This window comes from Apostichopus japonicus, chromosome 7 (assembly GCF_037975245.1).
Source record: "Apostichopus japonicus isolate 1M-3 chromosome 7, ASM3797524v1, whole genome shotgun sequence".
Classification (NCBI taxonomy): Eukaryota; Metazoa; Echinodermata; class Holothuroidea; order Aspidochirotida; family Stichopodidae; genus Apostichopus; species Apostichopus japonicus.
In genome coordinates, this window is record NC_092567.1 from 19,539,943 (window position 1) to 19,566,913 (window position 26,971).

A 26,971-nucleotide genomic window follows, 5' to 3' on the forward strand; every position below is an offset into this window, starting at 1 on the left:
AAAACTCGTTATTCAGAATTGTCTCAATGGGTGTGCGGAATTCTGACTGGTCATCCATGAACAGTATCCTTTATACAGGAAATGTGCACGATTCAGTAACCCCGATTGATATGTAGACTTCTAAAGTAACAATCTACAGTGGTTCCTCGATTTGGTAGTGAAATGGACAACCTAGTGTAACAATGTGTATCTTAGTATTTCCTCTATTGATATGTAGACTTATGAGGAGTAAATTACCTCGTTTTCCCGATTCTGGCTTCACGATAGGTGTGTATGTGTGTTAAATCATTACCTCGTTTTGTATGTACACATCTCATTGCCAAGATTAGTTCCTACGATCAACTTCGGCACATAGGATGCTCTCACAGGTAACCTACTGCTACCACTCAAAAGGGTGGACCTCTCTGAAGGTTTTCTAGGGTTTCCTCGTTTGTAAGGTTCAGTACGGACTACCTCGTTTGCCACCAAGCACACGTATGTGTGTGTGTGTGTGTGTGGAATTATTGGACTATTCAAACAAACTGCAAGGAACGAACGATGTCAAATTTAAAGCACGTAACGTTCGAATGGGGAGATCCACTCGTGAATGAAAATGCGAAACTTGGCCCCCCGAAGAAGATGGAAAATATAAATAGGAACTAACAAAAGAAAATATCAGGATGATAGGAACGAATAATTTGATCGACGGAAGGCGAAGGAATGGTTGACTCAAAGAAAAGTAAATCATTCTAAATACGTCTCTGACATTAGCCTACCGATATGCATTTTACCCAATAATAGAGCTACTCTGAAATAGCTACACGATATAAAATAGTGTCGCGCGATAACGGGGAAGGCGATAACAGAAGAAAATACAGGATGTTCATCGACTAGTCATACAGACTACATATATTTTCTTCTTGTCAGTCTAGCTGGACACAAAAATTGAGTATTTTCCGGTTAAGGCGATATTCTGCCTGAGTGTTAGGGTTACATTCGCATACTATGAATTTAACACGAGACCAAACTTAGATCCAGGCTAAGAACTGCTACCATAGGTTTTTACATCGCATATATTGAAAATTGACTACCACAAATACAAAACGAGATTACATGTAAACAAGTGATTAACATGCTGTGAAAATATTTAAGGCTAACAAAATAAACCAATCCTTGATAAACTTACTCGATATATGAAAGACAGAGGTCATCACTAATGCATATACAAAGGGAATGATACATATAATATGTATTCCTGCATGTCGGTGCTATTTTCCCTCAACACAATCTCTTAATTTCTAAAAATGTAAGTTTCACATAACCAGTACAGTATATACAACGACTTTACATTGTGAAACCTTTAAAACATCATTGAACAGATCATTGCAATTACAAAACCCAGTTCTGATAGTAACAAGCTCACCATTGTCTAAATGTACACAAACAGTACGTAAGCTGATCTTGTGCAACTATACATAGAAAGACGTATACAAAACCAGTTAACAACTCACAAATGGTTCCCCTTTCTATGGTAATTTAGCATTAAGTTAAAGCAATCCAACTGTAAAAATGTACAGTTTAGTTAAACCAACCAACTGTGAAATGTAAAGTTTAGTTAGAATTCTAAACAACGCAAGTAACAGGCTATCACAAATTACAACAAAAACCATGCTCATGACCTCTAAACGCCTCAAGTGCTGTTAAGGAATAAAAAGTTGGAAGTAAATTCCCAAAGATTGCCTACCATAGATATCAGAGGTAATTGAGAAAATCAGCCATCTTCAAAGTTAGGCTTCTGCACTGATATCGGGGATTAGCTATACATAAACGTAAATATCTGTAGCGAATTAGGAAATAATTGAAACAGTTAACAAATAAGCAACGACAAATTAAACACCGCGGGAATCCAATCAAAATGAACGCCATCTCTTGTTGTGGATACAACAAAATTATTCATTGACATCGACATTCAAGCATCAAACTGTTTTACAAAATATTACATATATCAATTAACATCTGACACATTTAAAACAAAAGGAGTAATATGCATGACACTACACGATAGCGCCATTTCCAATGTAAAGTGACTGTGTTTTTCATCCATACTCTAGTCGATGAAGAAAACTCACTGGTTATGCATCGACATAAACATCAAGTGGCCTGTTGCAACTCCTAAACAGTGTAGATGGACAGACCATGTCTTGAAAGTTTTACGGAAGCAGCGGAATGGTGTTAGCTACGCACCAAAATGTGTAATGTTTGCAGTTAAATGTTAGAATATTGTAGGCTTTAGCTGGTAGCATACGATCCCTCGCCCGGCGGATGACTTCATCCGCATCGTCGGGCCTATTATAAATTACCCTAAAAATAGGTCCTGAGAAAGCTACTTCCCCCTCGACGACGCCATCTTGTCTCGTAAATCTGATAACTTTCATTGTATTGTTGGAGCTATTGACGTCAGTAACGATCATGTGACAACGTGGATGCCCAAGCCATCGATAGAGAACCACGTGATCACCAGGAGACAACTCGCCAATGCTGTTAACTGTCTCATCTTTATACGCGATAAAGGTTCTTACAATACTCCTTATTGTCAACATCAACGCCCCTTCGCCGGTATTTCCGTGTGCCATGCCTATATTTGCAGTCACTCAGCTGAAACGAGGCATATATCATACAAGAGTAATATTTTAATAATGAAAATCAAGAAATTGATTTTTGTTGTTGAAAGAACTGTTAAAAGCGTAAACATTTTCACTTTTGATAAGTAGGATATACCATTTCTGTTCCCCCACTGAAATATCACAGAGGGAACGGTAACCAATTTTGTAATGAGAAATCGGCATTGCCGTTTAAAACATCAAACTGTCACGTGAAAGGACACACAAGTAATAAACTTGCTATTGGAATATGTAAAAAAGATGCCATTGCTGAGCAACTTCCCCGAACAGAGCCTAATGATGACATTGGTTTCGATGCCAACACCGTTATCATTCAACCTTGAAAATATGAAGGAAAAGACAAGCAAAATGAAAGTCACGGTTTCAGATCCTCGTGGCACTTGGATATCACAGATTTACAAAACATACAGTTCTTTAAAGCGATATCTATCACATCAACAAAATATGATGGTTGAGTTTATGTCCCCTTTAAACACAAATCCTGAAAACATTAACACGCGAAAAGAGGAAGACATCTTAAGCGGGACGAAGATCTTTGTAAATAATGTTTAAGTGTAGTATTTCCTACGAGTTAAAGGAAGCCATCATCATTTGGAGCCCTATCCATGTGATGATCAGTGGGAGTGGAGGGGGAGGGGGATGTTTGGCCTCCCATCGTCAGTCGGGGTGGGAGGGATGGTTCAGTTGGGACTTTTTGCATTCAGCCGGGAAAGAATAAGACTACTACTAAAAAGCATATCTCCATACCCCATTTTTAAATCTCACTAAAATAATTTATTAGCACAACATTGCGTTTAGATGTACATGCAGATGTATATGCACCAATAATTTGACGTTACTTTTATTTTTTGGGGGGTGTGGCAGGCAAGCGTCCACAGTCCTCATACATCCGAGTCGGCCTCAATGAAGCCAAGACAATACCCACTCCTTTAAATGCTTTGATTCACCTCGCCCTTATAGAGGTTCAGGCCCTACTTAAAACAGTCGGGTTATTTTTAGTACGTCCCCTTACCCTTTAAATCCTGTGCACTACACTCTCGTGGATGGATACCAGCTAATACCAAGCCTTCTCTTTCTGATGGGTGTTCAGAGATATAAAGACAAGCAGTGTTATTGTCACACCCATTCCTGCTCCGGGGACCATCAGTTAAAGTCCCGGTATTACATGTCTTAAAGTTAGTCAATAAGTCTATATATAGAATAGGGCAATGTTTGATTTAATGGCGTGAAATGTCTGTTATCGAGGATTTAGTCTTTTCTGAAAGACCCGCCAAAATGTGCTCAACGTTGGTCACTTCTTTATCACACTTTTATCACACAGGAATTACTTTATGGCCATGCACCCTCACAGCAGAGACATCAAATTTGTCATTGTGTTGCAAATATTTGCAGAAAGATTTTAACATTTAAACGTTTCCATAACAAAGCAGCTACCTGTAACCAACTGTTATACATTAACTTAATAGGGTCTCAAAATGCTTTACATTGCATTTTCATTTCGAATGTGCGGAAGGTTTGATAATAATGATAATAGCGATTTATATTGCGCACATATTGATGGCTATAAATAGGTTAGGGATATTTCCAAAGTTTATATTCCAACGTCATTGATTAGTATGATGGTACACTGTAAATTCTCGAAGTATTAGGGCTGACGATCTCACTGATTTTGCTTAGCTGTTAAGTTCTATCCCTCGGCTATGTGACTTTTCATCAATGGTTTGACCAGATTCCGCCAGAAATAGAAAGAATTATACTTGTAAATGTCCGGAGTTAAACTTCAAATGCATTTGAGGTAGAAACTAGAGCATCCATGCTACAGTGGCTTAACCTGTCATCTGTGAAAGGAAGTCTTAATTTATTGCAGGGCTCCATGAGTCAATAGTGCTGTGTTGTATGTTTGCAGTTTAACTAAACCATGCATACAGCTCCATGATTAATGTGGTGAAGCACTGGTAACGCAACAGCACAAGGGAATGAAGTAACACTGACTTGCACATTCTGCCGTAGTAGTTCTACTCATGTTCACCAAGCTTTAACTACCTCCATGTTTAGACTGACATCAAATAGCATCAAATATCAATCGAGGGTAAGGGATGATACACCTATAGGGCAATTGACACACGTAAGGGGAAATACCTAATTGGCATAGGAAGGGTCTGCCTACTGATATGCCATGCCTAATGACTATCGGTTGTTCCGTACCCCGATGAGCTGCCTCCCTCCAGATAAAGCTCACTAACATAGATTATATCTACATTATAGAAGGAGTGAGAACTCTAAAAAGAATGCCAAGTCATCGAAAAATGAAAAAAAATGCAAACATTACCACTTCCCTTTACCAATCATCTATTCATTATTAATCTGTATCGCAATCCCAATTTGGTCGGCACATTTACTGCAAATTTCACAAAACTCAGCCAGCGATTGCCGAAGTACGCTTTTAAAATAAGAGACAGACATTTCCTAAGCTACAGTATCACATAAACTTTACCCACATCAGTGGGCTGAGCTAATAAATTTTGGCACATATTGGGCCCGATTGATGGTCCCAAAATATTTAGGCCTACATGTACCAGCTATTAACCAACAAAGAGAGGAGAGGAGGGGAAAGGAGAGGAGAGCAGAGGAGAGCAGAGGAGAGCAGAGGAGAGCAGAGCAGAGGAGAGGAGACTAAAATCCTCTACCTTCACATAAGCGATACTTTTCTACTTCGCAAGGTGCCCTGAAATATGGACTTTCGTCATGAAGACCGGAAGAATGAAAGGCCAGGGGTCAACGGTCGAATAAGGGAAATTGTCATTGTTCACTATGAATGCAAGGTTGAATGTTGAGTAGACATACATCTTCGTATATTAACTATTATCAGAATATGAAGTTACCATTGAGCCAACTCATTGGATCACACGCACATATATACACACACACCATCACCAACGCATATACATTTCTTTTGCACACTGCATTCGTTCTTTTATTCCTTGCCATGACATGGCAAGGAATAAACTTAAAAAACGTATACAAGCGCATTTATAAAAGAGTATACAACTCGCCATGATCAGACTTAAGAAGCGATCCATGTTGGTATGTTGCCAAGATTTTATCATATTGTTTGTTGCTTAGTACCGGGCCGATTCTTTGACCTTATCGTGACTGCTACTGGATACAACATGTCTTTATAATTCCATTGTCTCATTGTCGATTTTGAACATTGATACGGTTCCAGGTTTGGAGGGAATTTCTGATGGGTTTTCCCAGTTCGAGTCTGTATTTGGTGTCAGGGAGTGCGTCGCCATGAAAGTCTCACACTCTGTATGATGATTTATTTCTCATCACTTTTTGAAAGGTTTTTGTTTTGTTTTATCTATGTAACTTGACCTTAGAGAGGAGGTTGTCTTAATTAAGCGTTTAGTCCCTTTTGTTTCTTTTAATGTATATGAATCGCTCACTCCTCTTTTTGTTTTTCACATTTTTATGATTTTTAAGGCAATTATGAAAGAACTACAATATAAGTGCTATCGTTAAATGTCAACTGCAGTAAAGCTGAACAGTTAGGGACACTATTGATGTTTTGTAGGCAGCCGGAAGTACCGTAACAACTAGTACGTCAAAGGTCACGGGGTCCAAGGTCAAATGTGAAATTTAAACGCAAAAGTTGTGTCGAAGAAGAGGCTGAAGGAGATGGAAAATAAAAATAGGAACCAGCAAACGAAAATTTCAGGAGGATAGGAACGAGAGTATGATCGACGTAAAGGCGAAGGAATGGTAAACCCAAAGAAAAGTAAACATTGAAAATACTTCTCTGAAATTAGCCTACCGAAATGCCGTTTACATAAAATAATGGTGCTACGTTTAAATAGCTCCAGGATGATAAAATACTGACGCAGTCAAGGGGAAGGCGATAACAGAAGGAATCTGCAGGAGATTCATCGACTCGGCTTACAAACTACATTTTATTTTCTGCTAGTCAGTCTACAAGCTGGAATAATGTATTCAATGGAGTAAAAGGAGTTTTTACTGGTTCGGCGAGATTCTGCCTGAATGTAGGCACACATCCTCATACTCTGAATATAACACAAGACCAAACTCAGATCCAGACTAAGAGCTAATGAATTTTACAAAATCGCATAAATTGAAAATTGACTACCAGAAATACTACCGTAATGCTTATATCGGTACAATAAAACGAGATTACAGGTAAACCAGTGATTAACATGCTGTGTGAAAATAAAGGCTAACAAAATAAATCGTCCCTCGCTAAAACTCGATATAATATCGACAGGGGCCATCACTTATGTGAATACATAAGGAATGATAAAGGTATTCTTACACGTTGGTTCTATTTTCCGTCAACACAATCTCTTAATTTCTGAAAATGTTAGCTTCACGTAAACAGTACAACGACCTTTAATTATGAAACATTAAAACATAGATGAAAGCACTCAATCTGGTCTGGCAATTCAATAGGGAAAGGAGATCATTGGGCCCATTCATTGAGATTACGAAACTCGGTACTGACAGTTACAAAGCCACCATTGTCTAAACGTACAAAACAGTAAGGAAACTGATTTATTGCACTTGTGCAGCTAAATATAGAAAGACTTATAAAACCAGTTGAAAAGTCAAATATGGTTCCCCTTTTCTGTGTGTGAATATGACGTTAAATCACCCGAAATTGTGAAATTGTAAAGTTTAGTTAAACCACCCAGCTGTGAAAATGTAATGTCAGGTAAAAATTCCCAACAACACAAGTAGCAATCCATCTTAAATTACAAAACAAAACATGCTCATGACCTCTTACCGCCTCTAGTGCTATTAATGAAGCAAACGATGGAAACAAATCCTCTAAGATTGCCTAACATAGATGTCAGAGGTAATTGAGGAAAAAAAAGCCATCTCCAAACTTGTAAGGCTTATGCACTGATATCGGGGATTAGCTCTACATAAACCTAAAGATTTTTAGCCAATTAAAAATTAATTGAAACAGTTAACAAATAATCAATGAATATTAAACACAGAGGGAATCAGAATAAATATAAACGCCGTCTCTTGTTGTGGAAACAACAAAATTATTCATTGACATCGACATTCGAGCATCAAACAGTATACAATATACTACATAAATCAATAAACATCTGACTCATTTAAAACAAAAAGGATTAATATCCATGTACAGTACACTATAGCGCAATTTCAAACGTAAAGTGACTGTTTTTTTATCCATTCTCTACTCGATCAAGGAAAATCACTGGTTATGCATCGACCTAAACATCAAGTGGTCCGTTGTAACAGGATAGATGGACAAACCATGTCTTTAAAGTTTTACGGAATCGGCGGAATGGTGTTAGTTTCGCACCAAAATGCATAATGCTTACAGTTAAATTCTAGAATACTGTAGAGCTTAGCTGGCATTTTGCGACTCCTCGCCCGGCGGATGACTTCCTCCGCATCGTAGGGACTACTATAAATAAGCTTATAAATAGGTCCGGGGAAAGCTACTTCCCCCTCGACGACGCCATCTTGGTATGTAAATCTGATAACGTTCATTGTATTGTTGGATTTATTAACGCCAGTAACGATCATGTGACAACGTGGATGCCCAAACCATCGATACAGAACCACGTGATCACCAGGAGACAACTCGTCAATGCTGTTAACTGTCTCATTTGTATACGGGATATGGGTTCTCACAATACTTCTTATTGTCAACCTCAACGCCCGTACGTCGATATTTCCATCCGCCATGCCTATATTTGCAGTCGTTCAGCTGAAGCGAGGCAGATGCCACACAGGAGCAATATTTTTAATAATGAAAGAAAGAAATTGAAAAAAGTTGTAAGACTGTTAAAAACGGTAGTATTTTCACCTTTAATAAGTCGGATATACCATTTTTTGTGCTCCAACTGAACTATCACAAACCAATTATGCAATGAGAAAATCGGCTATCGTGGCCGTTAGTAACATCAAACTATCACGTGAAAGGAGACACAAACCGTAAAATTGCTATTGGAGTACGTGATTAAGATGCCATTGCTGAACAACTTCAACAACAGACCTAATGATGACACTGATTGGTTTCGATGTCAACACCGTTATCATTCAACCTTGCAAATATACAACAACAACAAAAAAAATGGAGTAAAAGGTTTCAGATCCTCGTGGCACTTGGATATCACAGATTTACAAAACAGACAGTTTTTCAAAAGACCACTGTCACATCAACAAAATACAATCGTTGAGTTCATGTCCCCTTTAAACACAAATCCCCGCCACCCCCATCGCAAATAAAACATGAACAGAAAAAAAGGCTGCTAAATCAGGACGAAGAGCATCTGTTTATAGGTTTAGTGTAGTAGCCATCATCAGGTCATATAAAGCCCTATCAATGTGATTATCGTGGATCAGTGGGAGAACGGTGGGGGGGGGGGGCTGGCTTCCCAACGTCAGTCGGGGGAGGATGGTTCAGTCGGGACTTTTTGCATGCAGCCAGGAAAGGATAAGACTACTACTAATGGTGTATATACTTCCTTATCCCAATTTTCAATCTCACTCAAATGATTTGTTAGCTCAACTTGGCGTTTAGATATACATGTATATAGATCTAATTTAGAGTATAAGTTATACACCGTTTATGATAAACTTTTGTCACTTTTTTATCAGTTCTTTATCACATAGGAAGAATTTTACTGCCATGCACCCTCACAACACAAACATATTCAACGTTTAATTTCATCACTAATAGAGTTGGAGTTATATATATATCAGGGACGTAGCCAGGGGGAGCAGGGGAGCGACCGCTCCCCCCCTTTCAGTGTCGATTTTTTTTAAACTGTCGTTTTTTTAGCATGGTATTTCGTCAGTGCTCTTTTGATATTGATTACTCGTCATCTCCGTTAACTCGATTGTAATCGTAGTAACATTCACGCCTACTGATTCAACTACTTACTTAGTTTGGCAGATGCAATTAGCTAAATTTAGCTTATAGCCAATTACAAGCCTACAGTTGGCCACTGCGTAATAAAATACATATTGCCTACCTAACCGCACTCTATGGAATGTCACGAACTGTATGCACAACAACGTCGACAACGTTCGTTCAATGAGTCGTCCTAAGTTGTTGCACGAATGGCATGTTATGAAGCTATTAGCTAGCAATCGTACGTGATACGCACTTACTATAAATAATTATTACACTGCTAATACACTGCGATAACGATATTTGTTTTAGGCCACTGCATATCTGGCTGTATTACAAAATATGAAAGTTTATATTGTCCATCAGTTAAGTTCGTCAAATGTATTAAAGTCCAGACATTGGACAATAAACAAGAATCATCCTACTGGAAAACTTGTAAAAGAGCACTATGTTTGTCTTTCTGATATATTATGTAAAAGAACATGTAAAAGAATTTAAACAGGAAACAAAATCTGCTGATAATGATATCATATGATCAGGGCGTAACCAGTATGTAGCACGATAGTTTCATTCAACACTCTACCCGCCGAAAAGACTATAGGATCCGATCTTGTCAGTTTTTTAACATGTAGTTAAGAACCCGTTTACGCAGATAATATTTCAGTTGAGAAAACACTTGAGAAATTTGCATCAGATGGCAATCGTCGGATAGCTCTCGCCTTCTCTTATTAGGCTAACTTAAACATTTACTAGCTATACAGTTGTATCAAAGACATTTCTGGACTATCTTTGTATCTACAAGATTCAGAAGTTGAAAAGTAAGACTACTCTGTACATGTACCTTCAAGGGCGGCGGAACCGGGGGGCACAGGGGGCAAGTGCCCCCCACTTTTCCTCAGGTTAAAAATGTGCCCTTTTTCTACATAAAACTTGTACTCTTGATCACCTTATTAGGTCAGCGATATTTCAGTAAGAGATCTAATCCTAATTTAGAACTATCAGGGGCTTAGCCAGTATGTAGCACTGTAGGCCCGGGCCTACACTTTTTTTGGCCAAGTTATCTTTTTTATTAAAACACCCATAATTCAAATCCATAAGCTTGCTGGACGAGTTTAAGAGTCTAGACAGGAAAAACTATTGAAATGAACGTAGCAAGATTATGGCTAAATTAGGTGACCTATTCTTCTGTCATCTAGGCTGTCATTCATATCGCGTGCCGTTTCATTCAATACTCTACCGGCCGAAAAAGACTAGTATACGATCTTGTCATTATTAACATCTACTTAAGAACCCGTTACGCAGATAAAATTTCAGTTGAGAACATTCCACAGTCAAATAAGCCTATCGTTGATTATCAGACTTTATATGTATAGAGCTGCAGCACTTTGTTGCCTGTTGTTGTCGCGATCGGCGTTCCAAGTTCCAAAACAGCCTTTTCGATAAACATTTACTAGCTACAGTTGTATCAAAGACAATTACTGGCTATGGTTGTATCAAAGACGTTTCTGGCCTATCTTTGTATCTACAAGTATCAGAAGTTGAAAAGTAAGACTACTAAGACGGGGGGGGGGGGGCGTTGATGGAGTGATGTGTATACGCAAATAAGATAATACAGATTTATAAAGGGTACTAAATATCAGGCTGCATCAGTCCAATCGAATTTCTGCAAAGTGCCCTTTGACGTCGGTGCCCCCCCCCCCAGATTAAAAGTGCTTCCGCCGCCCTTGTGTACCTTGCTAATTTTAATACATTATGTATTATTGAATTACGTACTATTTTAACTCGTTTGTTTTTTGGGTTTAAAAGTGATATTGAATGAGGTGTCTCAAGTTAGCAAGAGGCCAGGGAACCAGAATGAACATTCGGGAAGGGCCGTTTCCGGCCATCTGGGGGGTTTGTAAAACCAAAAATTTTCTTGTACGCCCCGCGCCAACCGATGGTGGCGCTCCGCTCAGATAGTCGTGCCTACAACTTTGAAAATCCATATCAATCGCAAAAAGTGCTCCCCCCCCCCCCCTCTTTCAAATTCCTGGCTACGTCGCTGATATATATCAAGGATCAATGCAACTCTATAAAAGCCAATTAGTGCCGTTCGAAGATATTTTGAATTCGTTACTACGAATTATTAGTTCGTTGCTACAAATGATTATTTCCTTCGAACATATCATTGCTTCGTTGCTACTCTTTCGAACCGATGATTCGAACCATAAAATGTTTACCGTTAATTATTTCTTACGAATCAATATTTCGTTCGATCCAAATAGTAGTTCCTAGCAACGGATAATTAATTCGTTGTTAACAATTATTAACTTTTTCGAACAAATTAAAAATACTTTCTCGAATGCCGCTGAAAGGCTTTCGCACCACTCCATGGGCAAACATTAAATGCTTTTTAAGAATTGCATCACCGTCAGTGCATGTAGCCAGCGTTTACGTTTGAAAGTATCATTACCAATAAAAATTGTTTTTGGCGGGAAGGGAAACGGTGTGCAAACTGCCGACCTTTCAACCGTTACCGTTAATAATCGGTGCACACCGATTATTTTACTTTCAAAACATATCCCTGTAAACAAAATACGGAAACGCTGTGGTGCATTAAAAATATTAAGATTTTGTTTTACAATTTTGCTGCAATTCACCATTTTCCTGAAAAACATTTGAAATTAAGGACATTCTGATGCGAACGTATTAAATATTCATTACTTGATTAATTAATTATTTTTGCTACAGATTGTCGAGATGATGACTTTCTGAGCTTAACTCATAATTTCGTTTGCAAAATGTTGAATTGCTCAGATATATAAAGCGATCATTTTATCACTTTGCTGCGAAATTGTCTACTTGATGACATTTGATAAATAATCATGTCATTTTGCAGCAAAATGTTTGAATACCTCACTGAATGTATTAAACGAGTTTGTCATTATGTCGAAAATATTTGCAGCTACAAAGCAGCTGCCTTTACCCGACAGTTATGCATGAACTTCCATAGAGTCTCAAAATGCTCACATTGCTTATTCCCTTTTCTATGCGGAAGGTTTGGTGACGGCTATAAATAGTTGAGGGATATTTCCAATGTTTACATTCATATCATTGATTAGTATGGCGGTACACTGTAATTTGCGATAGTATAAAGGCTTAGTTGTTCTTTTAACTGATAGCGGTTATAACGACGATCTCACTGATTTTGCTCAGCGTTAAAGTTCTATTTGTTAGCTATGTGACTTTTCATCGATGGTTTGACAGATTCCGCCAGAAATAGAAAGAATTATACTTGAACCGGTCAGGAGTCGAACTTCTCGAAGGAAGAGAAAAATCTTAACCTCGCGTATGCATTGACGTTTGCAGTATAAATCCTCTAAATGGGTGGAATAATGCAGGATACAACTAAAATAACCCTTCGTTCCCTTGTTTCACTGTGGCAATATTGGCCATTTCCCGTTAAGGCTTTGTAGATTAAAATTGCGATTGAAACAAACGAGCACAATGGTTTCTTGCTTAGAGGAAGATTGGATAGTGTTTAGTCTATCATCACCCAATATCATAATATTTATGACCATATGTACCAGTAATCAACCAAAAACTGTATTCCAAGTTAGATATATTCTGAGGTAAGATTTTAAAGTAATTGCAATTTTTGTCCCTTCCAAAGAAATTGGGGCAGATCAAATTTGCGCGTAAATGGTCCCAAAAATATTTGGCCCAGAAGAAGTGGCTCCGAAATGTATTTACCCCCAAACTTTAACCCCCCAAATTGTGGGCCCAAATAGTCCTAAAATATTGAGCCCCACAAATTCGGGTTCAAAGAACGTGTCCCAAAATGAAATTGAGGTGGAAATACAATTTGGGCCAACCCGACCGCAAACCCAGAATATTTTTGGGCCCATATGGTCCGTAAAATAGTAAGCCTTCAAGTACCAGTTACATGTAGGCTTTAACCAATAACTGTATATCAAGTTCAATTTTGGATACAACGCGACTTAACGTTGCGGAGTTATTGCAATGTAAATATATTTACGTTTGACCCCATTACCTTAATATTCATATGGTTCGGGCTAAAACCAATGGGGCACACCATCTCAATTATAATACATCTACTTAATAAGTACGACAAATATACATATACAAATATACTCCGTTGTTGAATTATCGCACCAAGTGTCACTCACACACCAACCTGACTGTGTAGCTGGTTCCTTTGCTTCCAGCAAGGAACCAAAACGTGGTTACAGTTTGACTTAGGAGCACAGACACTAGTGTCCTACGTCACAACTTATATCGATAGTACAGTACACCAATTTAGTACACGATTACCACACAACTATAAACACAGTCTGAACCACAATAACATTGTGTAGGAAACGTTTGTACGCTAATAGATCAAATATTACTGTAAGCTATACAACCTTTACAGCTATACATGTTTCGAATAGTCTTATTAGTCTTTTTTATAAACACAACGATCATCACCGATGAAATGAGAAAAGGAGTGACAGATCTGATGAGAACATTATCAACTTACTTGTATTCTTTCGTCGCCAATTCCTAGTATATGGTTACTTTAGTGTACGGTCGTTTGTGTAGCAATATAGGTCTATGTAGTGTGGAATACCTTTCAGTATGACTGCGTTCGGTTTGCTGTGAATTATAGGGTATTTCCATGTGAGCATGTATGGTAGCCGGTAAAATGTTATGAAGTCAAAACTGTGGATTTTCATTCTTTTTTCAAAAGGCAAAAGAAAGTTGAGTGATACTGCTTACTGCCACCGGTCACATGGGGAAAATAATTTAATCAAACATAAATTGGGGAAAAAATAGAAACATATTCGAAGCCAACTTTGACGCTCATTTGGCAAAACATATGACTACGAAAACTGTTTTCTACTCATAACCACATATTACTACAGCACTCTTAGGGAGATATCTCTTAGAGAGATGTATTTAGCAATGAAAAAAAGGCAGCAGTAATACCTTGCCTCAAAAGTTTTTTATATGGAGTCACCTAATTGATATATAGCACTGAGGAAAGTTTATCCTAGTTTAAGTGATGTACCAGAACATCAGAAAAGAGTTCCAGATCACTGCCCATCTGAAAGTTAATGAGAGGAGAGGAGACGAAATTCCTTTACCTGCACATATGCGAGACTTTTCTTTTTCGCAAGGTGCCCTGTAATATGGACTTTTGTCATGAAGACCGGAAGAATGAAAGACCAGGGGTCAAAGGTCATTGAGGGAAATTTTGATTGTTTACTATGAATGCAAGGATAAACGTTGAGCGACATACAATCTTCGTATATTAACTATTATCAGAATATGAAGTTACCATTGAGCCAACTCATTGGGTCACACGTACATGAATACACACACCATCGAATATATATTTCTTATGCACACTGTATTTGTTCTTTTATTCCTCGCCATGACATGGCAAGGAATGAAAAAAAGTGCACCAGCGCATTTATAAAAGAGTATACAACTCGCCATGATCAGAATTGATAAGCGATCCATGTTGGTATGTTGCCAAGATTTGATTATATTGTTTGTTGCTGAGTACCGGGCCGATTCTTTGACCTTATCGTGACTCCTACTGGATACAACATGTCTTTATAGTTCCATTGTCTCATTGTCGCTTTTGAACCTTGTTATATACGGTTCCAGGTTTGGAGGGAATTTCTGATGGGTTTTCCCAGTTCGAGTCTGTCTTTGGTGTCAGGAAGTGCGTCGCCAAGAAAGTCGCACACTCTGTATGATGATTTATTTCTCATCACTTTTTTAAGGGGTTTTGTTTTGTTTTATATATGTAACTTGACATTAGAGAGGAGGTTGTCTTAATTAAGCGTTTTCTTAACGTGCTGTATAAACCTTAGTCTGTCATTTTTCTTTTAATGTATATGAATCACTCACTTCTCTTATTGTTTTTCATCTTTTTATGATTTTTAAGGCAATAAAGAAAGAACTACAATATACGCAAGTGCTATCGTTAAATGTCAACTGCAGTACTGTACAGCAGAAAATTTAGGGACACTATTAATGTGTTATAGGCAGCCGGAAGTACCGTAACAACTAGTACGTCAAAGGTCACGGTGTCCTAGGTCAAATGTGACATTTTAATGCAAAAGTTGTCGAAGAAGAGGCTGAAGGAGATGGAAAATAAAAATAGGAACCGACAAACGAAAATGTCAGGGGAGAGGAACGAAAGTATGATCGACGTTAAGGCGAAGGAATGGTAAACCCAAAGAAAGGTAAACATTGAAAATACTTATCTGACATAAGCCTACCGATATGCATTTTACATAACACAATGGAGCTACTCTGTAGTAGCTCAATGATGATAAAATATTGTCGTGCTTACAGGAAGGCGATAACAGAAGAAAATACACTGAAGGAGATTCATCGAGTCGACTTATAAACTACATATATTTTCTGCTAGTCAGTCTACAAGCTGGAATAATGAATTAAATGGAGTAAATGAGGTTTTTTGCCGGTTCGGCGAGATTCTGCCTGAGTATGGGCCTACATCCTCATACTCTGAAGTTAACACGAGACCAAACTCAGATCCAGACTAAAAACTACTGGGTTTTAAAATATCGCTTATATTGAAAATTGACTACCAGAAATACTACCGTAATACTTCTGGAAATGTTAGCTTCACATAACCAGTACAGTACAGTAAATCGACCTTTAATTATGAAAACATTAAAGCTTAGATGGAAGCACTTAACCTGGTCTAGCAATTCAATAGGGACAGTAGATCATTGGGCCCGTTCATTGAGATTACGAAACTCGTTCCTGACAGTTACAAAGTCACCATTGCCTAAAATTATGTACAAAACAGTGAGTAAGCTGATTAATGGATCTTGTGCAGCTATATGTATAGAAAGACATATAAAACCAGTTGAAAAGTAAAAAATGGTTTCCCTTTTCTGTGAAAATGAAGTTAAATCACCCCAATTGTGAAAATGTAAAGTTTAGTTAAACTACCCAACTGTGAAAATGTATTGTCAGATTCAAATTCCCAACAACACAAGTAAAGAATCATTGCAAATAACAAAACAAAACATGCTCATGACCAATTACCGCCTCTAGTGCTATTAAGGAATAAACAGTCGGAAGTAAAACCTCTAAGATTGCCAAGCTTAGATGTCAGAGGTAATGGACGAAAATAAGCCATCTTCAAAGTAAGGCTTCTGCACTGTTACCGGGGATTAGCTCTACATAAACATAAAGATTTGGTCAATTACCCAGATAACATCATGCTAGCGGTCCACCGGCGGCCCGCCAGCTGCACCACTGGCGGTCCACCGGCGGGGAAAGCCGGCGGAACGCCAGAGATTTGGCCGGCTTTAATCCGGCGGTCCGCCGGCGACTACGCCAGAAGACCGCCGGAGAAACGCCAGCGTACCGCCGGTGTACCGCCAGTGTTTCACAAGCAGACCGCCGAAGAAACGCCAGCGTACCGCCGGTGTACCGCCAGTGTTCCACCAGTAGACCGCCAGAGAAACGCCAGCGTACCGCCGAAGAAACGCCAGCGTTCCGCCGGTGTACCGCCAGTGTTCCACCGGCAGACCGCCAAAGAAACTCCAGCGTACCGCCGGTGTTCCACCAGTAGACCGCCAAAGAAACGCCAGCGTACCGCTGGTGTACCGTCAGTGTTCCACCAGCAGACCGCCGAAGAAACGCCAGTTTTCCGCCGGTGTACTACCAGCAGACCGCCGGAGAAACGCAAGCTTACCACCGGAGTACCGCTGAATTTCTGTCAGAGAGAGCCACTGGCTATCCACTAGCTAATATCCAGTGTTCTGGCGACCTGCTAGCCCAAATCTGGTATTTCGCCAGCAACCCGCTAGGCAGAGATCTTCACATGAATTGCTAACCAAATATCTGTGTTCCGGTAGAAAACTGTCCGTCAAATATCTGGTTTTGTCCCAGCACATTGTCAAGGGAATGCTAGCAAGAGTGCCAGCTTGTTTGGGGTGTACTACTAGAACAGAGCTATTGGTCTACCTGCAGATTTTACTGAATTACACATGCGGTTACATATGAAGAAATAATGACTAACACAGTGAAATTAGTTGCTATCATTTTATTACGCCTATAAATTACAAAGCGAGAAAATGAGTTCCAGCGTTAAATATTGCAACAGCACTAAAGAAATTCACTCGTCAACTGTTTGTGGTGAAGTCCGAGATTTTCGCCCTCCCTCACAATCTGATGCATCCTTCAGAAATCTAACCACCGCCGCCTGAATATCAGATGAAGTCGATTGTGCAGTTCCTCCGTACAGCTTCTGTTAATACAAAACACATTACACAAAACATTACATAAAAGATTGCATTCTACACAAGCAATAAAATGAAGCCAATAATGGGTTACCCGATACTCATAGCTAGGACAGTTACTACTGTTCATGTTCCACAACCATGCATCAGTTACTACTGTAACTGCTCGTAACACAGTAACATGTGTTACAGGTGGCAAGTTTTTTGTAAATGCAAATTTAAAAAAAAAAAAAATTTAATTATAAAATTTAATATACTAAATTTTTTTTTTTTTTTTAAATTACTGCAAATTTTCACCTGTCTGACTCTTAGTTCAACGTGTCACAGCTTTTTGATAATTACTGTGCCAACTGTAACACTAGCTATGAGTATCGGCTGGGGTCTCACATTATGATCACAATTGGTTAAACTACATTATTCACATTTGCACACATTTACCATTTTTTCAGTGATATACGAAATATTTCCTTTGCATTTGACAGTCACCTTCTTTCATTTTATACTGAACACATGCATTACTGTTGCAAATCCAGGTCCCATCAATTGGGAAAGAAAGTGACAATGGACTGGTCAATAAAATCATATGGTGAATTAACTTTAAAATCAATGCTGAATGCTGCTTTTCAACTGCATCTGAAACAACACATCTTACATCAAAATATATTTGTAGTAACTTATTTAAATGACCAGAATTCAATGTATATTAAAGCAAGAATTCTCGTTGATGGGGTTTTGCATTGAAAAGCTGGCCGATCCATGAGTCAAATGCACAACCCCCTCCCCACAACTCAAGGTTCTCTTCACTGCTGCTGAAAACAAAAATGACACATATAAACTCACTTTCAATTATGTATTTCATACATGCAGCTTCGCAAAGGCTGTTTTCCCAGTGGTACATGTCCAGTTCAGTGTGGTAGCAACTGCATTTGCCAATAAATCACCCATGATTCTTTTAACGCACTCCTTCAACGTGTTGCCACCAAGAATTGATAGTCTTCTCTTCTTGAAACAACAAAAAGAAAGAAAAGTTAATCAGAAACCATTCAATAATTATTATACAAACAGAAATATTCAAGTAATTCTATTTCATCCAAACTTTGGCATCTTTTGCTAATTTCTTATCAATATTTAAAGAGGAACTAGCAATGCAGTGCTGCAATGTTCCTTTCTGGGTCCAGTCAAAAACAAGATTGATTTAACAGCCCACTTTTGTAGAATGCACCGCAATGTAAAATCATTTCTGGGCAAACTCTTGTTACCTAAATGCTTTCATGTCTGTTACTACCTTAGAGTTTTAATTTTCTCCCAGGAAAAGGAAATTAGCCCCTCAGGAAATATTTTATTTTGTACAGACCACTGACACAATAAAACCTGACTTGGCTTCAAATTTATAATGATAAACTAACATTACACTCTGGAAAACTGTTTTCTGATTACTTTCCTTACACTTTTAAACTGACTTACCAAATATCTTTCCAAAGCCTTGTTTGTTTCAATAGAGTCATCCAGGTTATTAAATTCCTCCAAAGATCCCACAGGAATAGTAACGCGCTGGCTTCTAACTTAGTTCCTGAAATCCTGATCTGGAAAAATTGATAAATTGTGATTTAATCTGCTGACTCCATCTTCCTCAAAAAAAAACAACAGCAGCATACTTTGGTGTTTCCATACTTCAAATTAAAGTTAACAGTAAATAAGTTCACAACAACATATTGTGCAGGAGAGGAATGGCTATCTGTGGCTCCTTTATATACTTATAATCCTTTCACTCTTAACTTCAACTGTGTCATCATGCAGCTCAAAGTTGTTATCATTATTGCATGTTTCTTGTAAAACAGTGTTGACATGCCCATCAACCTCATTTTGTATTTTCCTTGTTTAGTTCGCCAGGGATTTCACATGAGTCATTTTTTCCCTGTTAATCTACTGCAAAAAAAGAACCAAAAACAATAATCTAGAGCTCTTCATTCTGTATCCATTACTTACAATGGGCATTAACCCTTGGATTATTATTTTTTTTGGGGGGGGGGAGAACTATTATATAAGGTCAAATTTACATCATCAAATACAGACAAATCATGTTATTCGTTACTCTGTCTGCAGAGCTTTTTAAACAGAATAACATACCCTCCTGCTTGCCGAAAGTTGTATCTACTTTCATTGCCATTTAATTCATCTGGGAATACAATAGAGGGGCAAATTGAACCTAAACTACCTCCACTAACTATGCTTTCAATGATTTATTGCCAAGGAATTTAAACAGTTCTCCCCGCAGCACTTTAAACTTTGAACCCTTTAAAGTAACTTTCCATAGAGTTAAATAGTGGCACGCAGTACAGACATAGCACAGAGGCAGTTCAGCTATTGGGCAAATATACTTTACTTTAACTGAGGATCACTTCAATGTAGGCAGTTATTTTCTTGGAAATCATGTGCAGAATGATTCACCAGAAACTGAGCACATGGAATAGACCCAATGCAAATATTTCAAATTGACAGTAGCTAAGACAAAAAGCAACAAAAAGAGATAAGGCAGCCACAATTTTTTTAGAAGCCTAGAGGCTAGATATGAAATATTTTTCATTATCGTGTTGGTTGGTATCACCAAGAGCGTAGGAACCGGGGGGGGGGGATGGGGGCGCCAGCCCCCCAGTGAAAACTGTGGAGGGGCGGAAGTATCATTCCGCCCTCCCCCCTGGCTTCGCAAGTCAGAAAACCCCTTTTTCATTCCCAAATGAGAAAAAAATCTCACTTGGAGCACCAAATTGCATCTAAGGCCAGGTGAAAATACAAAATTAAGTTTACAAAATTGAGTGGGTGTTGAAGTGTGCCATATTGCACCCTCCCCCCAGGCCGGCCATCAGTCTCTTAAGCCCCCCACTCAAAAGTACCTTCCTACGCTACTGGGTATCACTATACTCCACATGAGTACTCATAAACTATGATGACGATGACCTATTGTTCTCCAAAATGCTTAATTTGTCACAAAAACTTTGAAGCCTAAGCACTAAACATGAAATCCAAAAAGATTTAACCACCAACCCATTCCTGATATTTAAAAACAACCATACTTATATTATTATTAATAAGGTTTTAACATTGAGTCTTTACCTTCTTAACTAGCCTAGGCCTAGGCCTAGCTATAAACAAATAAAACAGCACATTATTTCTTAAAAGTTATGGATGACCATGATTTTTCAATACTGTAACATACCAAATGATTTAAAACTAGGCCTAGGCCCCTAGTACTAGTGTACTACCACTACTAGTAGTAACTAGTAGTAGTACTGTACTACTAGTAAAGTAATATATATTTCAGAATATGATATTTAAAATTAGGAGGAAGCCTTCCATAGTCATCTAGTAATATTTACAGTATTAACCTTCTGCAGATAACAGTTTTCTTCTAATACAGTCAGCAAACAAATGTTTCGGCATAACATTGCATAACCTAGCTATTATACAAACAACGGTCATTAGTTTACCTTTATGTGTGATCGTTATTGCTCAGCCTAACACAATTAACACCTACAAATGTAGGCTAGGTGTAATTCATACACCGCGAAAGGCTTCTCATTAAGCGATACATTCTAGCCTAACGCTAGATTACGTCTAAGTTTATTTAAAAAATAGTCACTTCAAATACTTGCGAAATCAAATGTACAACTGTCAACCCTTAGTAAGAAAAAACAGGTACATACCTCTTAAGCAAATTTGTATCTGCAGACTGCAAGTACTTTCAAAACAATTGATCAGGATATCCAACATCGAAAGAGTTGTAACGGATTACGAAAGCGACCGCTTTTCAAACTAGCTGCTATATCTGAGGACACTGAGCATTGCGGTTTAGCGATTGGATGCCAGTTATACTAGGCTCGTTCGATCAGTGAAAACTGTTTTCTGAACTGTTTTCTCTCAACTACGCTAAATTGTTGATTAATAAATACTTATTGGGATAGTTGAAATTTATTAAAGTATTTGAATATCGCTTATAACGTTATTGCTAATATTTATTTCAGAATTTGAATTTGTTGAAAATATTATTTTGTAAGTGTTCCTGTGGTTAAGGGTATTACCCGCCCATTTTGCCCAAATGCTTGCCAAGATTTCTTCATGTGGTATCCGTCAGACTCGTTCGATCAGTATTTTTTTCCCCTTCAAATATTATGTAGTGTATGATAATATATATAACATTGGATGGTAAGCAAAATTTAACTACTTTGAGTTAGCTCAATCTTTAATTACCCTATAGTTATTGGCGAATATAGGTTTTAGGAAAATATTATTCTGTTAATTGTGCCAGTTTGGTAAGGTAACTTCCCGCCAATTCTGCACAAAAGCTATCCAATATTTCCTCCGGCGGTACTGCTGTCGGCATTCCGCTGGACTTACAAGCCAGCTGTAATATCTATCGGTCCGTTAGCGGACCACCAGCCGTTGCCTAATAACGTATAAGCCCATGCAGCCGCACCTAAACCTGGCCTATAATACTACACAAAATCCAAGTATTCTTAATTTTTCTCTCCACAGGAACAAATATATACAAAAAGCACGGGTAAATTAGTTTAATAGAAACTCATCTTTAACTAAACTTTCACATAGAGACTTAAGATTTTGGACAGACCCGATGGCCAATGTGTATGTGAACTTGTGTAAATTGCTGAGTGACTTTCATAACATAATATTTGTGGGAAATTTTCTACGGCGTTACGCTGTCGGTCTGCTGTTGGAATTCTGCTAGGTTTTTCCAAGCAACAATGTCTATCGGTCCGTTGGCGGACCTCCAGCGTGAAACCACCGGCTCGTTTACGACGTTGATACGCTGTTGGTCCGCTGTCGGTAATACGCTGGGTTTTTTCCAAGCAGCAATGTCTATCGGTCCGTTGGCGGACCTCCAGCGTGTAACCGCCGGCTTTTTAACGACGTCGATACGCTGTTGGTCCGCTGTCGGCAATACGCTGGGTTTTTCCAAGCAGCAATGTCTATCGGTCCGTTGGCGGACCTCCAGCGTGTAACCGCCGGCTTTTTCACGACGTCGATACGCTGTTGGTCCGCTGTCGGCAATACGCTGGGTTTTTCCAAGCAGCAATGTCTATCGGTCCGTTGGCGGACCTCCAGCGTTTTACCGCCAGCGTTTTTACGCCAGCGGACCGCCAGTGTGATGCGTACTGGGTAGAAACTAATTGAGAACAGTTAACAAAGAATCAACGGGGAATTAAACACAGAGGGAATCAGAATCAAAATAAACGCATGGACACAACAATTCATCGACATTCGAGCATCAAAAAGTGTACAAAATATTATATAAATCCATTAAAATCAGACTCATTAAAAAAAAGGAGAGAATATGCTTGACAGTACACAATAGCGCCATTTCAAACGTAAAGTGACTGTTTTGTTATCCATACTGTATTCATAAACCACTGGTTATGCATCGACATATATATCAAGTGGCCCGTTGCAAATCTTAAACAGTGTAGATGGATAGACCAAGTCTTGAATGTTTTACGGAAGCAGCGGAATGGTGTCAGTTACACACCAAAATGCATAATGTTTACAGTTAAATCTTAGAATACTGTAGGCCTTAGCTGGTAGTATGCGATCCCTCGCCCGGCGGATGACTTCCTCCGCGTCATAGGGCCTAATATAAATGACCCTATAAATAGGTCCGGAGAAAGCTACTTCCCCCTCGACGACGCCATCTTGGTACGTAAATCTAATAACTTTGATTTTATTGTTGGAGTTATTGATGCCAGTAACGATCATGTGACAACGTGGGTGCCCAAGCCATCGATAGAGAACCACGTGATCACCGGGAGACAACTCGTCAATGCTGTTAACTGTCTCATCTGAATACGCGATACCGGTTCTTACAATACTTCCTACTGCCATTCCCACTAACGTCCTTTCGTCGGTATTTCCTTGTGCCATGCTTATATTTACTGTCACTCAGCTGAAACGAGGCAGATATCATGCAGGAGCAATATTTAATAATGTAAGAAATTTAAAAAAATATGTTGTACGAATTGTTCAACACTTAAGTATTATTACGTTTACCGAGTCAGATATACCTTTTCTGTTCTCCGACTGAACTATCACAAAGTGAACGGTAACCAATTATGGAGAAAATCGGCTATCATAGCCGTTTATAACATGAAACTATCACGTGAAAGGAGACACAACACGTAAAATTGCTATTGGAGTACGTGATAAAGATGCCATTGCTGAACAACTTCAACAACAGACCTAATGATGACACTGATTGGTTTCGATGTCAACACCGTTATCATTCAACCTTGCTAATATACAACAACAAAATATAGAGTAAAAGGTTTCATATCCTCGTGGCACTTGGATATCACAGATTTACAAAACAGACAGTTTTTCAAAAGACCACCGTCACATCAACAAAATACAATCGTTGAGTTCATGTCCCCTTTAAACACAAATCCCCCCCCCCCCTCCCATCTCAAATAAAACATGAACAGAAAAAAAGGCTGCTAAATCAGGACGAATAGCACCCGTTTATAGGTTTAGTGTAGTAGCCATCATCAGGTCATTTAAAGCCCTATCAATGTGATTATCGTGGATCAGTGGGAGTACGGTGGGGGGGGGGGGGGCTGGTTTCCCAACGTCAGTCGGGGGAGGATGGTTCAGTCGGGACTTTTTGCATGCAGCCAGGAAAGGATAAGACTACTACTAATGGTATATATACTTCCTTATCCCAATTTTCAATCTCACTCAAATGATTTATTAGCTCAACTTTGCGTTTAGATATACATGTATATAGATCTAATTTAGAGTATAAGTATACACCGTTTATGATAAACTTTTGTCACTTTTTTATCAGCTCTTTACCACATAGGAAGAATTTTACTGCCATGCGCCCTCACAACACAAACATATTCAACGTTTAATTTCATCACTAATAGAGTTGGAGTTATATATATATCAAGGATCAATGCAACTCTATTAAAGCCAATTAGTACCGTTCGAAGATATTTTGAATTCGTTACTACGAATTCTTAATTCGCTGCTACAAATGATTATTTCCTTCGAACATATCATTGCTTCGTTGCTACTCTTTCGAACCGATGATTCGAACCAAAAAAATGCTTACCGTTAAATATTTCTTACGAATCAATATTTCGTTCGATCCAAATAGTAGTTCCTAGCAACGGATAATTAATTCGTTGTTAACAATTATTAACTTTTTCGAACAAATTAAAAATACTTTCTCGAATGCCGCTGAAAGGCTTTCGCACCACTCCATGGGCAAACATTAAATGCTTTTTAAGAATTGCATCACCGTCAGTGCATGTAGCCAGCGTTTACGTTTGAAAGTATCATTACCAATAAAAAATGGTTTAGGCGGGAAGGGAAGCGGTGTGCAAACTGCCGACCTTTCAACCGATACCTTTAATAATCGGTGCACACCGATTATTTTACTTTCAAACATAACCCTGTAAAAAAATACGGAAACGCTGTGGTGCATTAAAAATATTAAGATTTTGTTTTACAATTTTGCTGCAATTCACCATTTTCCTGCAAAACATTTGAAATTAAGGACATTCTGATGCGAACGTATTATATATTCATTACTTGATTAATTTATTATTTTGCTACAGATTGTCGAGATAATGACTTTCTGAGCTTAACTCATAATTTCGTTTGCAAAATGTTGAATTGCTCAGATATATAAAGCGATCATTTTATCACTTTGCTGCGAAATTGTCTACTTGATGACATTTGATAAATAATCATGTCATTTTGCAGCAAAATGTTTGAATACCTCACTGAATGTATTAAACGAGTTTGTCATTATGTCGAAAATATTTGCAGCTACAAAGCAGCTGCCTTTACCCGACAGTTATGCATGAACTTCCATAGAGTCTCAAAATGCTCACATTGCTTATTCTCTTTTTCTATGCGGAAGGTTTGGTGACGGCTATAAATAGTTGAGGGATATTTCCAATGTTTACATTCATATCATTGATTAGTATGGCGGTACACTGTAATTTGCGATAGTATAAAGGCTTAGTTGTTCTTTTAACTGATAGCGGTTATAACGACGATCTCACTGATTTTGCTCAGCGTTAAAGTTCTATTTGTTAGCTATGTGACTTTTCATCGATGGTTTGACAGATTCCGCCAGAAATAGAAAGAATTATACTTGAACCGGTCAGGAGTCGAACTTCTCGAAGGAAGAGAAAAATCTTAACCTCGCGTATGCATTGACGTTTGCAGTATAAATCCTCTAAATGGGTGGAATAATGCAGGATACAACTAAAATAACCCTTCGTTCCCTTGTTTCACTGTGGCAATATTGGCCATTTCCCGTTAAGGCTTTGTAGATTAAAATTGCGATTGAAACAAACGAGCACAATGGTTTCTTGCTTAGAGGAAGATTGGATAGTGTTTAGTCTATCATCACCCAATATCATAATATTTATGACCATATGTACCAGTAATCAACCAAAAACTGTATTCCAAGTTGGATATATTCTGAGGTAAGATTTTAAAGTAATTGCAAATTTTATCCCTTCCAAAGAAATTGGGGCAGATCAAATTTGCGCGTAAATGGTCCCAAAAATATTTGGCCCAGAAGAAGTGGCTCCGAAATGTATTTACCCCCTAACTTAACCCCCCAAATTGTGGGCCCAAATAGTCCTAAAATATTGAGCCCCACAAATTCGAGTTCAAAGAACGTGTCCCAAAATTAATTTAAGGTGGAAATACAATTTTGGGCCAACCCGACCGCAAACCCAGAATATTTTTGGGCCCATATGGTCCCAAAAATAGTAAGCCTTCATGTACCAGTTACATGTAGGCTTAAACCAATAACTGTATATCAAGTTCAATTTTGGATACAACGCGACTTAACGTTGCGGAGTTATTGCAATGTAAATATATTTACGTTTGACCCCATAACCTCATTAATATTCATATGGTTCGGGCTAAAACCAATGGGGCACACCATCTCAATTATAATACATCTACTTAATAAGTACGACAAATATACATATACAAATATACTCCGTTGTTGAATTATCGCAACAAGTGTCACTCACACACCAACCTGACTGTGTAGCTGGTTCCTTTGCTTCCAGCAAGGA

The 26,971-nt window shown here is 38.4% G+C and overlaps 1 protein-coding gene across 6 annotated transcripts in view; it reads right to left on the bottom strand.

The window, feature by feature from the left end:
* Positions 1 to 861: 861 nt before the first annotated feature.
* The window catches only part of LOC139969641 (uncharacterized), a 44,209-nt gene continuing 18,099 nt past the window's right edge, over positions 862 to 26,971 (bottom strand). For 2 of the 6 annotated variants that reach the window (XM_071974772.1, XM_071974771.1), the window contains 5 exons: positions 21,557 to 23,808; positions 19,320 to 19,438; positions 18,696 to 18,857; positions 14,099 to 17,863; positions 5,894 to 8,427 (listed from right to left, as the gene is read on the bottom strand). The gene's annotated coding sequence lies outside the window, so the exon portion shown is untranslated. Of the gene's footprint in view, positions 2,635 to 5,893; positions 8,428 to 14,098; positions 17,864 to 18,695; positions 18,858 to 19,319; positions 19,439 to 21,556; positions 23,809 to 26,971 lie in introns of those variants that run through there. The other 4 variants (XM_071974773.1, XM_071974774.1, XM_071974775.1 and 1 more) reach the window with 4 other exon arrangements.